The 12,797-nt window shown below is 40.3% G+C and overlaps 1 long non-coding RNA gene across 1 annotated transcript in view; it reads right to left on the bottom strand.

Moving 5' to 3' along the window:
- LOC123593991 overlaps positions 1-12,797 on the bottom strand; it is a 67,109-nt gene that overhangs the window by 35,207 nt on the left and 19,105 nt on the right. The window lies entirely within an intron of this gene.

Here is a 12,797-nt window from a genome sequence, read left to right as displayed (position 1 = left end):
CTGCTTCAGATCCTGTGCCTCCCTCTTTCTCTGTGTCTCTCCTATTTGTACTCTCTAAAAAATAAATATTAAAAAAAAAAAACAAGTGAGGCCTGCACTTATTTTGACAAATGAGGAAAAGATATTTGCTGGTGTGGAGAAGAGAAAGCACCTCTGTCATCTTCGACTTGGACTTGGTACATGAAGTAAGTCCTAAGTAATCTGTTACTAATAGTGAAAGGACTAAAATTGTAAATAATCTACTTTCTAAAAATACATACATTTGAGTGTAAAGTTATCCTGATAATATCACTGCTCTTATGTTCTTACAAGTATGCTTTCTTCTTTCCTTCTTTCTTTTCTTTTCTTTTTTTTTTTTTGAGAGAGAGAGAGAGATAGAGCAAGCAGGGGAGGGGCAAAGGGAGAGGAAGAGAGCAGGCTCCAAGCTCAGTGTGCAGCCTGATGTGGGGCTCGATCCCATGACACTGGGATCATGACCTCAGCTGACATCAAGAGTCGGACTCTTAATCAACTGAGCCACCCAGGTGCCCCACAAATATACTTTCCTGAGTGGGAGAAAAAGGTTGACATGGCAAGCAGCATGGAATCCTATATAATCAGCAGCCTGTTTATCAATGTTACCTTAAGCACTGTGGAGAGTGATCATAACTGATACATAACCAATACACATGACAATTAAATATGATTACAATGTTTTACTTTCAGATAAGATATATTTGAGGTTTGTAAAACTTGGGTAACTGGTGAGGGTGTGTCACATGTGAGACTATAAAAAATGATATGCTATGACATAAAAAATGTTGAGAACTCCAAGCTAATGTTTATTATGGCCAGAAAAGAAAATCCTGGACTTCAGAGTCAGACAAGTGCCCCGGACTTTGGGAAACTTACAAAAAGTTCAAAGAAAAAAAAAATTTTGGCCCACAGACTTGAGTTTCAAAAAGGGAATATGGCTAACAAAGGGAGAATTTAAAAACCCCAAAACTTTTAGCTGAATAATTATGAAATAATTCAAATAAAACAGGAGACAGCTCAGGAAAGCTAAATGGCTGTCTACTAATCTAAAAGTTTAAATTATATATATATGTATGAAGAAGGAAGAGTAACCAAGGATGAAGGTAGAGATGTAGCAAATCTATTATGAAAGTGTCATAAATAAAGGCCCCCAGTAAACTGAGGATCAAAAATATGGTTGACTCCGGGCACCTGGGTGGCTCGTCGGTTAAGCGTCAGACTTCGGATCAGGTCATGATCTCACAGTTCGTGGGTTCGAGCCCCGTGTTGGGATCTGTGCTGACAGCTCAGAGCCTGGAGCCTGCTTCGAATTCTGTGTCTCCCTCTCTCTGCCCCTCCCTCACTCACACTCTGTCTCTTGCTTTCAAAATAGAAATAAAACATGTAAAAAAAATTATATATATATGGTTGACTAGAAGAAACTGTAAGGCGTTTTTTGTTGTTAAAAAGAAAAAGGAAATAATAAGTGTACTGTTTAGAGATGATAAGAGAAAGTATATCAGAGAAGTAGCAGAATCATTCAACTCCTATTTTTTCTTCTCCTTTCTAAATGGGTTTTAAAACTGAATATGGAGAAGAAACTGAAAAGTGAAAATTTTAGCCCAGGATAGATAAGGAGTTATGAGGCCAGATATATTACTAGGGTGGTAAAAGAATTTTCAGCCATCATCTCAAAGCTACTGTTCGGTAGCCTTTGAAAAGTCATGGCAAGCTGATCAAAAAGGATTTAAATAATATATCAGAAAGTGAATTTAAAATAATAGTCATAAAATTAATCGCCGGGCTTGAAAACAGTATAGAGGACAGCAGAGAATCCCTTGCTACAGAGATCAAGGGACTAAGGAACAGTCACGAGGAGCTGAAAAACGCTTTAAATGAAATGCAAAACAAAATCGAAACCACCACAGCTCGGATTGAAGAGGCAGAGGAGAGAATAGGTGAACTAGAAGATAAAGTTATGGAAAAAGAGGAAGCTGAGAGAAAGAGAGATAAAAAAATCCAGGAGTATGAGGGGAAAATTAGAGAACTAAGTGATACACTAAAAAGAAATAATATACGCATAATTGGTATCCCAGAGGAGGAAGAGAGAGGGAAAGGTGCTGAAGGGGTACTTGAAGAAATAATAGCTGAGAACTTCCCTGAACTGGGGAAGGAAAAAGGCATTGAAATCCAAGAGGCACAGAGAACTCCCTCCAGACGGAACTTGAATCGATCTTCTGCACGACATATCATAGTGAAACTGGCAAAATACAAGGATAAAGAGAAAATTCTGAAAGCAGCAAGGGGTAAACGTGCCCTCACATATAAAGGGAGACCTATAAGACTCGTGACTGATCTCTCTTTTGAAACTTGGCAGGCCAGAAAGAATTGGCACGAGATTTTTAGTGTGCTAGACAGAAAAAATATGCAGCCGAGAATCCTTTATCCAGCAAGTCTGTCATTTAGAATAGAAGGAGAGATAAAGGTCTTCCCAAACAAACAAAAACTGAAGGAATTTGTCACCACTAAACCAGCCCTACAAGAGATCCTAAGGGGGACCCTGTGAGACAAAATACCAGAGACATCACTACAAGCATAAAACATACAGACATCACAATGACTCTAAACCCGTATCTTTCTATAATAACACTGAATGTAAATGGATTAAATGCGCCAACCAAAAGACATAGGGTATCAGAATGGATAAAAAAACAAGACCCATCTATTTGCTGTCTACAAGAGACTCATTTTAGACCTGAGGACACCTTTAGATTGAGAGTGAGGGGATGGAGAACTATTTATCATGCTACTGGAAGCCAAAAGAAAGCTGGAGTAGCCATACTTATATCAGACAAACTAGACTTTAAATTAAAGGCTGTAACAAGAGATGAAGAAGGACATTATATAATAGTTACAGGGTCTATCCATCAGGAAGAGCTAACAATTATAAATGTCTATGCGCCGAATACCGGAGCCCCCAAATATATAAAACAACTACTCATAAACATAAGCAACCTTATTGATAAGAATGTGGTAATTGCAGGGGACTTTAACACCCCACTTACAGAAATGGATAGATCATCTAGACACACGGTCAGTAAAGAAACAAGGGCCCTGAATGAGACATTGGATCAGATGGACTTGACAGATATATTTAGAACTCTGCATCCCAAAGCAACAGAATATACCTTCTTCTCGAGTGCACATGGAACATTCTCCAAGATAGATCATATACTGGGTCACAAAACAGCCCTTCATAAGTTTACCAGAATTGAAATTATACCATGCATACTTTCAGACCACAATGCTATGAAGCTTGAAATCAACCACAGAAAAAAGTCTGGAAAACCTCCAAGAGCATGGAGGTTAAAGAACACCCTACTAACGAATGAGTGGGTCAACCAGGCAATTAGAGAAGAAATTAAAAAATATATGGAAACAAACGAAAATGAAAATACAACAATCCAAACGCTTTGGGACGCGGCGAAGGCAGTCCTGAGAGGAAAATACATTGCAATCCAGGCCTATCTCAAGAAACAAGAAAAATCCCAAATACAAAATCTAACAGCACACCTAAAGGAAATAGAAGCAGAACAGCAAAGGCAGCCTAAATCCAGCAGAAGAAGAGAAATAATAAAGATCAGAGCAGAAATAAACAATATAGAGTCTAAAAAAACTGTAGAGCAGATCAACGAAACCAAGAGTTGGTTTTTTGAAAAAATAAACAAAATTGACAAACCTCTAGCAAGGCTTCTCAAAAAGAAAAGGGAGATGACCCAAATAGATAAAATCATGAATGAAAATGGAATTATTACAACCAATCCCTCAGAGATACAAACAATTATCAGGGAATACTATGAAAAATTATATGCCAACAAATTGGACAACCTGGAAGAAATGGACAAATTCCTGAACACCCACACTCTTCCAAAACTCAATCAGGAGGAAATAGAAAGCTTGAACAGACCCATAACCAGCGAAGAAATTGAATCAGTTATCAAAAATCTCCCAACAAATAAAAGTCCAGGACCAGATGGCTTCCCAGGGGAGTTCTACCAGACGTTTAAAGCAGAGATAATACCTATCCTTCTCAAGCTATTCCAAGAAATAGAAAGGGAAGGAAAACTTCCAGACTCATTCTATGAAGCCAGTATTACTTTGATTCCTAAACCAGACAGAGACCCAGTAAAAAAAGAGAACTACCGGCCAATATCCCTGATGAATATGGATGCAAAAATTCTCAATAAGATACTAGCAAATCGAATTCAACGGCATATAAAAAGAATTATTCACCATGATCAAGTGGGATTCATCCCTGGGATGCAGGGCTGGTTCAACATTCGCAAATCAATCAACGTGATACACCACATTAACAAAAAAAAAGAGAAGAACCATATGATCCTGTCAATCGATGCAGAAAAGGCCTTCGACAAAATCCAGCACCCTTTCTTAATAAAAACCCTTGAGAAAGTCGGGATAGAAGGAACATACTTAAAGATCATAAAAGCCATTTATGAGAAGCCCACAGCTAACATCATCCTCAATGGGGAAAAACTGAGAGCTTTTTCCCTGAGATCAGGAACACGACAGGGATGCCCACTCTCACCGCTGTTGTTTAACATAGTGCTGGAAGTTCTAGCATCAGCAATCAGACAACAAAAGGAAATCAAAGGCATCAAAATTGGCAAAGATGAAGTCAAGCTTTCGCTTTTTGCAGATGACATGATATTATACATGGAAAATCCGATAGACTCCACCAAAAGTCTGCTAGAATTGATACATGAATTCAGCAAAGTCGCAGGATACAAAATCAATGTACAGAAATCAGTTGCATTCTTATACACTAACAATGAAGCAACAGAAAGACAACTAAAGAAACTGATCCCATTCACAATTGCACCAAGAAGCATAAAATACCTAGGAATAAATCTAACCAAAGATGTAAAGGATCTGTATGCTGAAAACTATAGAAAGCTTATGACGGAAATTGAAGAAGATTTAAAGAAATGGAAAGACATTCCCTGCTCATGGATTGGAAAAATAAATATTGTCAAAATGTCAATACTACCCAAAGCGATCTACACATTCAATGCAATCCCAATCAAAATTGCACCAGCATTCTTCTCGAAACTAGAACAAGCAATTCTAAAATTCATATGGAACCACAAAAGGCCCCGAATAGCCAAAGGAATTTTGAAAAAGAAGACCAAAGCAGGAGGCATCACAATCCCAGACTTTAGCCTCTACTACAAAGCTGTCATCATCAAGACAGCATGGTATTGGCACAAAAACAGACACATAGACCAATGGAATAGAATAGAAACCCCAGAACTAGACCCACAAACGTATGGCCAACTCATCTTTGACAAAGCAGGAAAGAACATCCAATGGAAAAAAGACAGTCTCTTTAACAAATGGTGCTGGGAGAACTGGACAGCAACATGCAGAAGGTTGAAACTAGACCACTTCCTCACACCATTCACAAAAATAAACTCGAAATGGATAAAGGACCTGAATGTGAGACAGGAAACCATCAAAACCTTAGAGGAGAAAGCAGGAAAAGACCTCTCTGACCTCAGCCGTAGCAATCTCTTACTCGACACATCCCCAAAGGCAAGGGAATTAAAAGCAAAAGTAAATTACTGGGACCTTATGAAGATAAAAAGCTTCTGCACAGCAAAGGAAACAACCAACAAAACTAAAAGGCAACCAATGGAATGGGAAAAGATATTTGCAAATGACATATCGGACAAAGGGCTAGTATCCAGAATCTATAAAGAGCTCACCAAACTCCACACCCGAAAAACAAATAACCCAGTGAAGAAATGGGCAGAAAACATGAATAGACACTTCTCTAAAGAAGACATCCGGATGGCCAACAGGCACATGAAAAGATGTTCAGCGTCGCTCCTTATCAGGGAAATACAAATCAAAACCACACTCAGGTATCACCTCACGCCAGTCACAGTGGCCAAAATGAACAAATCAGGAGACTCTAGATGCTGGAGAGGATGTGGAGAAACGGGAACCCTCTTGCACTGTTGGTGGGAATGCAAATTGGTGCAGCCGCTCTGGAAAGCAGTGTGGAGGTTCCTCAGAAAATTAAAAATAGACCTACCCTATGACCCAGCAATAGCACTGCTAGGAATTTATCCAAGGGATACAGGAGTACTGATGCATAGGGGCACTTGTACCCCAATGTTCATAGCAGCACTCTCAACAATAGCCAAATTATGGAAAGAGCCTAAATGTCCATCAACTGATGAATGGATAAAGAAATTGTGGTTTATATACACAATGGAATACTACGTGGCAATGAGAAAAAATGAAATATGGCCTTTTGTAGCAACGTGGATGGAACTGGAGAGTGTGATGCTAAGTGAAATAAGCCGTACAGAGAAAGACAGATACCATATGGTTTCACTCTTATGTGGATCCTGAGAAACTTGGCAGGAACCCATGGGGGAGGGGGAGGAAAAAAGAAAAAAAAGAGGTTAGAGTGGGAGAGAGCCAAAGCATAAGAGACTGTTAAAAACTGAGAACAAACTGAGGGGTGATGGGGGGTGGGAGGGAGGAGAGGGTGGGTGATGGGTATTGAGGAGGGCACCTTTTGGGATGAGCACTGGGTGTTGTAAGGAAACCAATTTGACAATAAATTTCATATAATAAAAAAAAAAAAAAAAAAAAAAAAAAAAAAGAAAAGTCATGGCAAATAGGAGAGATACCACAAGACCACAAGTGACTAACTTTCATGTTTATTTTTGAAGAGGAGAATAGGGTGGGTTCTGGAAATTACAGGCAACTTGATTCATGTTTGCAGAATTGACAACAGATTGTTTTTTTTGTTTTTTTTTTCAACGTTTTTTATTTATTTTTGGGACAGAGAGAGACAGAGCATGAACGGGGGAGGGGCAGAGAGAGAGGGAGACACAGAATCGGAAACAGGCTCCAGGCTCTGAGCCATCAGCCCAGAGCCCGACGCAGGGCTCGAACTCACGGACCGCGAGATCGTGACCTGGCTGAAGTCGGACGCTTAACCGACTGCGCCACCCAGGCGCCCCGACAACAGATTGTTAAAAGGCTTGTTTTTGAGCATTCAGAAATGAATATTATGGTCATTAGCAGCCAACAAATATCAACTAAGGAGAAGCTTTAATAAGCCAGAATGGCCTGTTTTTTTATGAGGTTACTAGGCAGATCAATCAAAGGACTGCTTGAAAATCAAATAGCAGCTAGCTATTGTTATTTGTCTTGCCTTGATGGAGTATATGGGTTGCTTCCTCTCAAGAATGTCTAGTAATGGCTTTAAATAACATGAGAAAGTGTCTGCTAGGGTGCCTCTACCCTATTTAGTGTTTTGTAAATGACTAGATAAATACAGACTTCTCAACTCTACAGAGGACATGAAAATAGACAGGGTGTCTTATGTTGGTGCTTCTCAAACTTTTCCTAATGGAAGGGGAAAGTGAACGTACATCTGAGAAACCAGAACAACTATTCTAAGTGGCTGCCAAAAGAGACATTTCTCTCAATTATTTTGTCTTAATTGAAAACCATGTGATTTTCCACTCTATCTCATAATTTTTAAAAATATAGAGCAATTCTCTGTCTAATCAATTTCTTTTCTTTTTTTCTTTTTTTTTTTGGGGGGGGGGGTAAAAACTGGCATCTCTGTGTCTTTGAATATCTTGGTACATATTCTCCAAGGTGCTCTGCTTATCTTCATCCACGTCAATTATAGAAACCTCAAATAGAATAGGGTAAAAAACAGAGAACTGTGGCTCTCTATTAGAGATTTTTTTCATGCTGAATAAAGCTATCAATGAACACATTTATATGATAGGTGAAGACACCAAATCTTGAAAAGGATCTTAGATGACTTTTTAGCAGAATTAAATCTAACAGGGACAATATTAAATTTTGCATTTAAATTGACACAAATATGAATGTTCAAGTGATAAAAAAAAATCTATGACTTAAGATTTTAAATTTAGATTTAGAATGATTACAATCATTCTATGAACCAACAGAGTTATTTAATTGCTAAATATGGTAGCATTAAGTTACTTTAATATAAGTAGTAGGTAGATCAAGAAAGGTAACAGTCCCTCTATACTCTACATTAATAAACCATTTCTACAGGAGCAAATTTAATTTTTGGTGCCATAACACGGACCTTGATAAACTATGGAGTATCCACAGGAAGGCAAAACCAAGATCACCAAGCATCTAGAAACTTTATCATGCAAGAACGTGTTAAGAACTGGGGTGCCTGGGTGGCTCAGTTGAGTGTGCAACTCTTGGTTTTGGCTCAGGTCATGATCTCAAGGTTTGTGGGATTGAGCCCTACATTGGGCTCTGTGCTGGCAGCATGAAGCCTGCTTGGGATTCTCTCTCCCCCTCCCGCCGCCCCTCTCCCCCCCTTCTCTCAAAATAAATAAATAAACTTAAAAAAAGAAAGGGTTAAGAACCTAGAAGGACACTGTAGACTACAAGTCCTCTGGTCAATCACTTGGACTATAGCAGAGAGACAGAAAAATTAATAAAAGTATATTCTTGGTTTTAGTTGAAAGAGAATGCTAATATTTGTCTTGATGAGTACCCACTTTTTGTTTAATTTCTAATAAAATTGATTTTGTATATAAACACCTGACTCTTGATTTGTTTAAGTAGTGAAACAAATTAGGCTATATTCCCAGTGCATATTTTGGTGTTGTTTTCCTTTTATGCAGTTAATTTCAACTAAGTGGTTGGATGAGAGTTACTGGAATTTTTTCTCTTTGGTGTAGAATATAATATTGATGATTTCTATCTTAATTATTCAGGGAAAAAAACCCTCAATGTTTATGTATTATTTTGGTACAATTTGCAAGCACAATCAAGTCCTTAGAGAAAAGCAGAAACTTTCCTATCATTGCCATTATTTTAATACATTGTTTATTAAGGGTGTTGTTTTTGTCTTATGGAATTTCCCAAGTGTTTAACATTAAGACAGTAGTAAATGCTTAGAGTAATTGCATTGATATTCACTGACACTGAATTCCTTATTATACTTTCTGTGATCCTTAGGAGTAAAAGTACAGAAGTACAGAAAAAAGGTAAAAGTACAGAAGAATTGTAAGAGAAAATATCTCAGAAGGCAAGAGAGCAGGTCTGTCTAGCACACTGAAAATCTCGTGCCAATTCTTTCTGGCCTGCCAAGTTTCAAAAGAGAGATCCGTCACGAGTCTTATAGGTCTCCCTTTATATGTGAGGGCACGTTTACCCCTTGCTGCTTTCAGAATTTTCTCTTTATCCTTGTATTTTGCCAGTTTCACTATGATATGTCGTGCAGAAGATCGATTCAGGTTCCGTCTGAAGGGAGTTCTCTGTGCCTCTTGGATTTCAATGCCTTTTTCCTTCCCCAGTTCAGGGAAGTTCTCAGCTATTATTTCTTCAAGTACCCCTTCAGCACCTTTCCCTCTCTCTTCCTCCTCTGGGATACCAATTATGCGTATATTATTTCTTTTTAGTGTATCACTTAGTTCTCTAATTTTCCCCTCATACTCCTGGATTTTTTTATCTCTCTTTCTCTCAGCTTCCTCTTTTTCCATAACTTTATCTTCTAGTTCACCTATTCTCTCCTCTGCCTCTTCAATCCGAGCTGTGGTGGTCTCCATTTTGTTTTGCATTTCATTTAAAGCGTTTTTCAGCTCCTCATGACTGTTCCTTAGTCCCTTGATCTCTGTAGCAAGGGATTCTCTGCTGTCCTGTATACTGTTTTCAAGCCCGGCGATTAATTTTATGACTATTATTCTAAATTCACTTTCTGTTATATTATTTAAATCCTTTTTGATCAGCTCATTAGCTGTTGTTATTTCCTGGAGATTCTTCTGAGGGGAATTCTTCCGCTTGGTCATTTTGGATAGTCCCTGGCGTGGTGAGGACCTGCAGGGCACTTCCCCTGTGCTGTGGTGTGTAACTGGAGTTGGTGGGCGGGGCCGCACTCCGACCTGATGTCTGCCCCCGGCCCACCGCTGGGGCCACAGTCCGACTGGTGTGTGCCTTCTCTTCCCCTCTCCTAGGGGCGGGATTCACTGTGGGGTGGCGTGGCCCGTCTGGGCTACTTGCACACTGCCAGGCTTGTGATGCTGGGGATCTGGCGTATTAGCTGGGGTGGGTAGGCAAGGTGCACAGGGGCAGGAGGGGCAGGCTTAGCTCGCTTCTCCTTAGGTGATCCACTTCAGGAGGGGCCCTGTGGCAGCGGGAGGGAGTCAGATCCACTGCCGGAGGTTTGGCTCCGCAGAAGCACAGAGTTGGGTGTTTGCGCGGAGCGGGGAAGTTCCCTGGCAGGAACTGGTTCTCTTTGGGATTTTGGCTGGGGGATGGGCGGGGGAGATGGCGCTGGCGAGCGCCTTTGTTCCCCACCAAACTGAGCTCTGTCGTCCGGGGGCTCAGCAGCTCTCCCTCCCTTTGTCCTCCAGCCTTCCCGCTTTCTGAGCAGAGCTGTTAACTTATGACCTCCCAGACGCTAAGTCGCGCTTGCTGTCGGAACACAGTCCGTCAGGCCCCTCTGCTTTTGCAGGCCAGACTCCGGGGCTCTGCTTGGCCGGCGAGCCGCCCCTCCGCCCCGGCTCCCTCCCGCCAGTCCGTGGAGCGCGCACCGCCTCGCCGCCCTTCCTACCCTCTTCCGTGGGCCTCTCGTCTGCGCTTGGCTCCGGCGACTCCGTTCTGCTAATCCTCTGGCGGTTTTCTGGGTTATTTAGGCAGGTGTAGGTGGAATCTAATTGATCAGCAGGACGCGCGGTGAGCCCAGCGTCCTCCTACGCCGCCATCTTCCTCACACCCCAAGAGAGCAGGTCTGAAGGATAATGGCTGCCCCTGGAATCCTAGTATCTCCATGCATCCTTCCAAAAATCATCACCCCAAAACTATTAGTTTGACAAAAAAAAATGCAAATAAAACCACATATGACCCATATTTTTAGCATTAGGAGAGAACAGCATAAAATACGAATTGCCTGTGAAAGAAATAAACATCAAATTCCAATGAATGCCCTGCCATTGCTGGAAACTGGTAAGTATAGAGAACAGGAGAAGGAAGTCTTAAGGGACTGCAAGAAAGAAGAGAGCTGAGTGTATATGTGAAGCAAAAACACAAAACCACCAGAAAATGAAAAGCAAACATCAAGTGCAAATACATGGACCTCACATCTGAGACTTGGTAGTTCCTAGCATAAGCTACAGGGAAGAGGCATGCAAATGAGTGGGACCAGAGTTGGAAGCCTTGGAAAAGCATTACTTTTAGGGGAGAAGGAGCTAGAGAAAAGTGGTACTTGTCAAAGGCATGGTAATAAAAGAAAAGAAAGATGCAAGAGGGGGGAAATTAAAGCAAATGCACTGATCATTTAACACATTTAATTGTAGAGCAAAGACTAAAACAAGAGTGGGTACATGAGTGGAAGAATTGTATGTGAACAGTGTACAAACTGACAGAGTAGAAAGAATGCAACTAAAAAATGAGAGGAGAGGAAATAGAGAAATAGGAGAGTAGAAGATTAATTGTCTGCTATATAAGTAAAATGTTGGAGTCAAAGAATACTATTTAAAAATTATAGACCAGGGGTGCCTGGGTGGCTCAGTAGGTTCAGTGTCCAACTCTTGATTTCAGTTCAGGTCATGATCCCAGGGTTGTGAGATTCAGTCCCAAGTCAGGATCTGTGCTGAGCATGGAGCCTGCTTAAGGTTCTCTCTCTCTCTCTCTCTCTCTCTCTCTCTCTGCACCCCTCTCCCCCACTCACGTGCTCTCTAAAATAAAAAAATAAATAAAATTATAGACAAGATAGTAAAATGTTAAGTAGGAAAGAAGAGAATTAAAGACCCCACTATAAAAGACCCTTTAAAACAAGAACAAATGCATGCCTTCCTAAAAGCCAAGTGAATTTAAAAAAGGGGGGGAGGGCAAGCAAAACACCAAACAGAGAAAGATTAAAACTATTTGTTTCTAAAAACAAAGCAAAATATCCTCAGGGTTTCCAAGCAAAAAGGTCAACTTAGTTGTAAGGTTAGAAAAATTAGGTAGCATCAGATTTCTAAAAAACAACATACTAAACAATATACAGCAGAGCTGCTTTTTGAGGAAACTCAGGGGAAACAAAATGCAAGCCAGGAATTTTCTATACTTAACTTTAAGTCTATAGAAGATAGAAAGGTATTTCCCCCTTTTCCTAAGAGGTTTAAACTTAGTGTTTTAAAACATATTTTGCACATAATTTTGTTAGGGAGGAACTTGGAAAGAGCTTAGCTGAGTTGTTAATTTCTTTTCTTCTTTTATTTTAAAATAATAGTCTGCCTCTTTTTTACTTTTTTTAATGTTTATTTATTTTAAAGAGAGAGAGACAGAGCCCAGGTTGGGGAGGGAGAGAGAGAGAGGGAGACACAGAAACCAAAGCAGGCTGCAGGATCTGAGCTGTCAGCACAGAGCCCAACTAGGGGCTTGAGCTCATGAACCATGAGATCATGACCTGAGTTGAAGTCAGATGCTTAACTGACTGAGCCACGCAGGTGCCCCTAGGTTGTTCATTTTTGATGCTATGGTATCAGCTGAGATGGCTTGGGGGACTCTGTACTTGAAACTGTAGTCAGTTTCAGGGACTCTGTACTTGGTCTCTGTAGCTGAGTTGTCAGAAATCGTATATGGTGGTTCAGGGATTCAAGCAACCAAATCAGAAACTGACAGTCCTCCTACAAGATATACCCACAATAACATATTCTGTTGATGTAAGTAGGTATACAGCCCAATCCATAATCAAAGGGGAAGGTAAA

Source organism: Leopardus geoffroyi, chromosome B1 (assembly GCF_018350155.1).
Source record: "Leopardus geoffroyi isolate Oge1 chromosome B1, O.geoffroyi_Oge1_pat1.0, whole genome shotgun sequence".
NCBI classification, from domain to species: Eukaryota; Metazoa; Chordata; class Mammalia; order Carnivora; family Felidae; genus Leopardus; species Leopardus geoffroyi.
The sequence above is the reverse complement of the archived record's forward strand: the minus strand, read 5'-3'. Positions and strand labels throughout refer to the sequence as shown.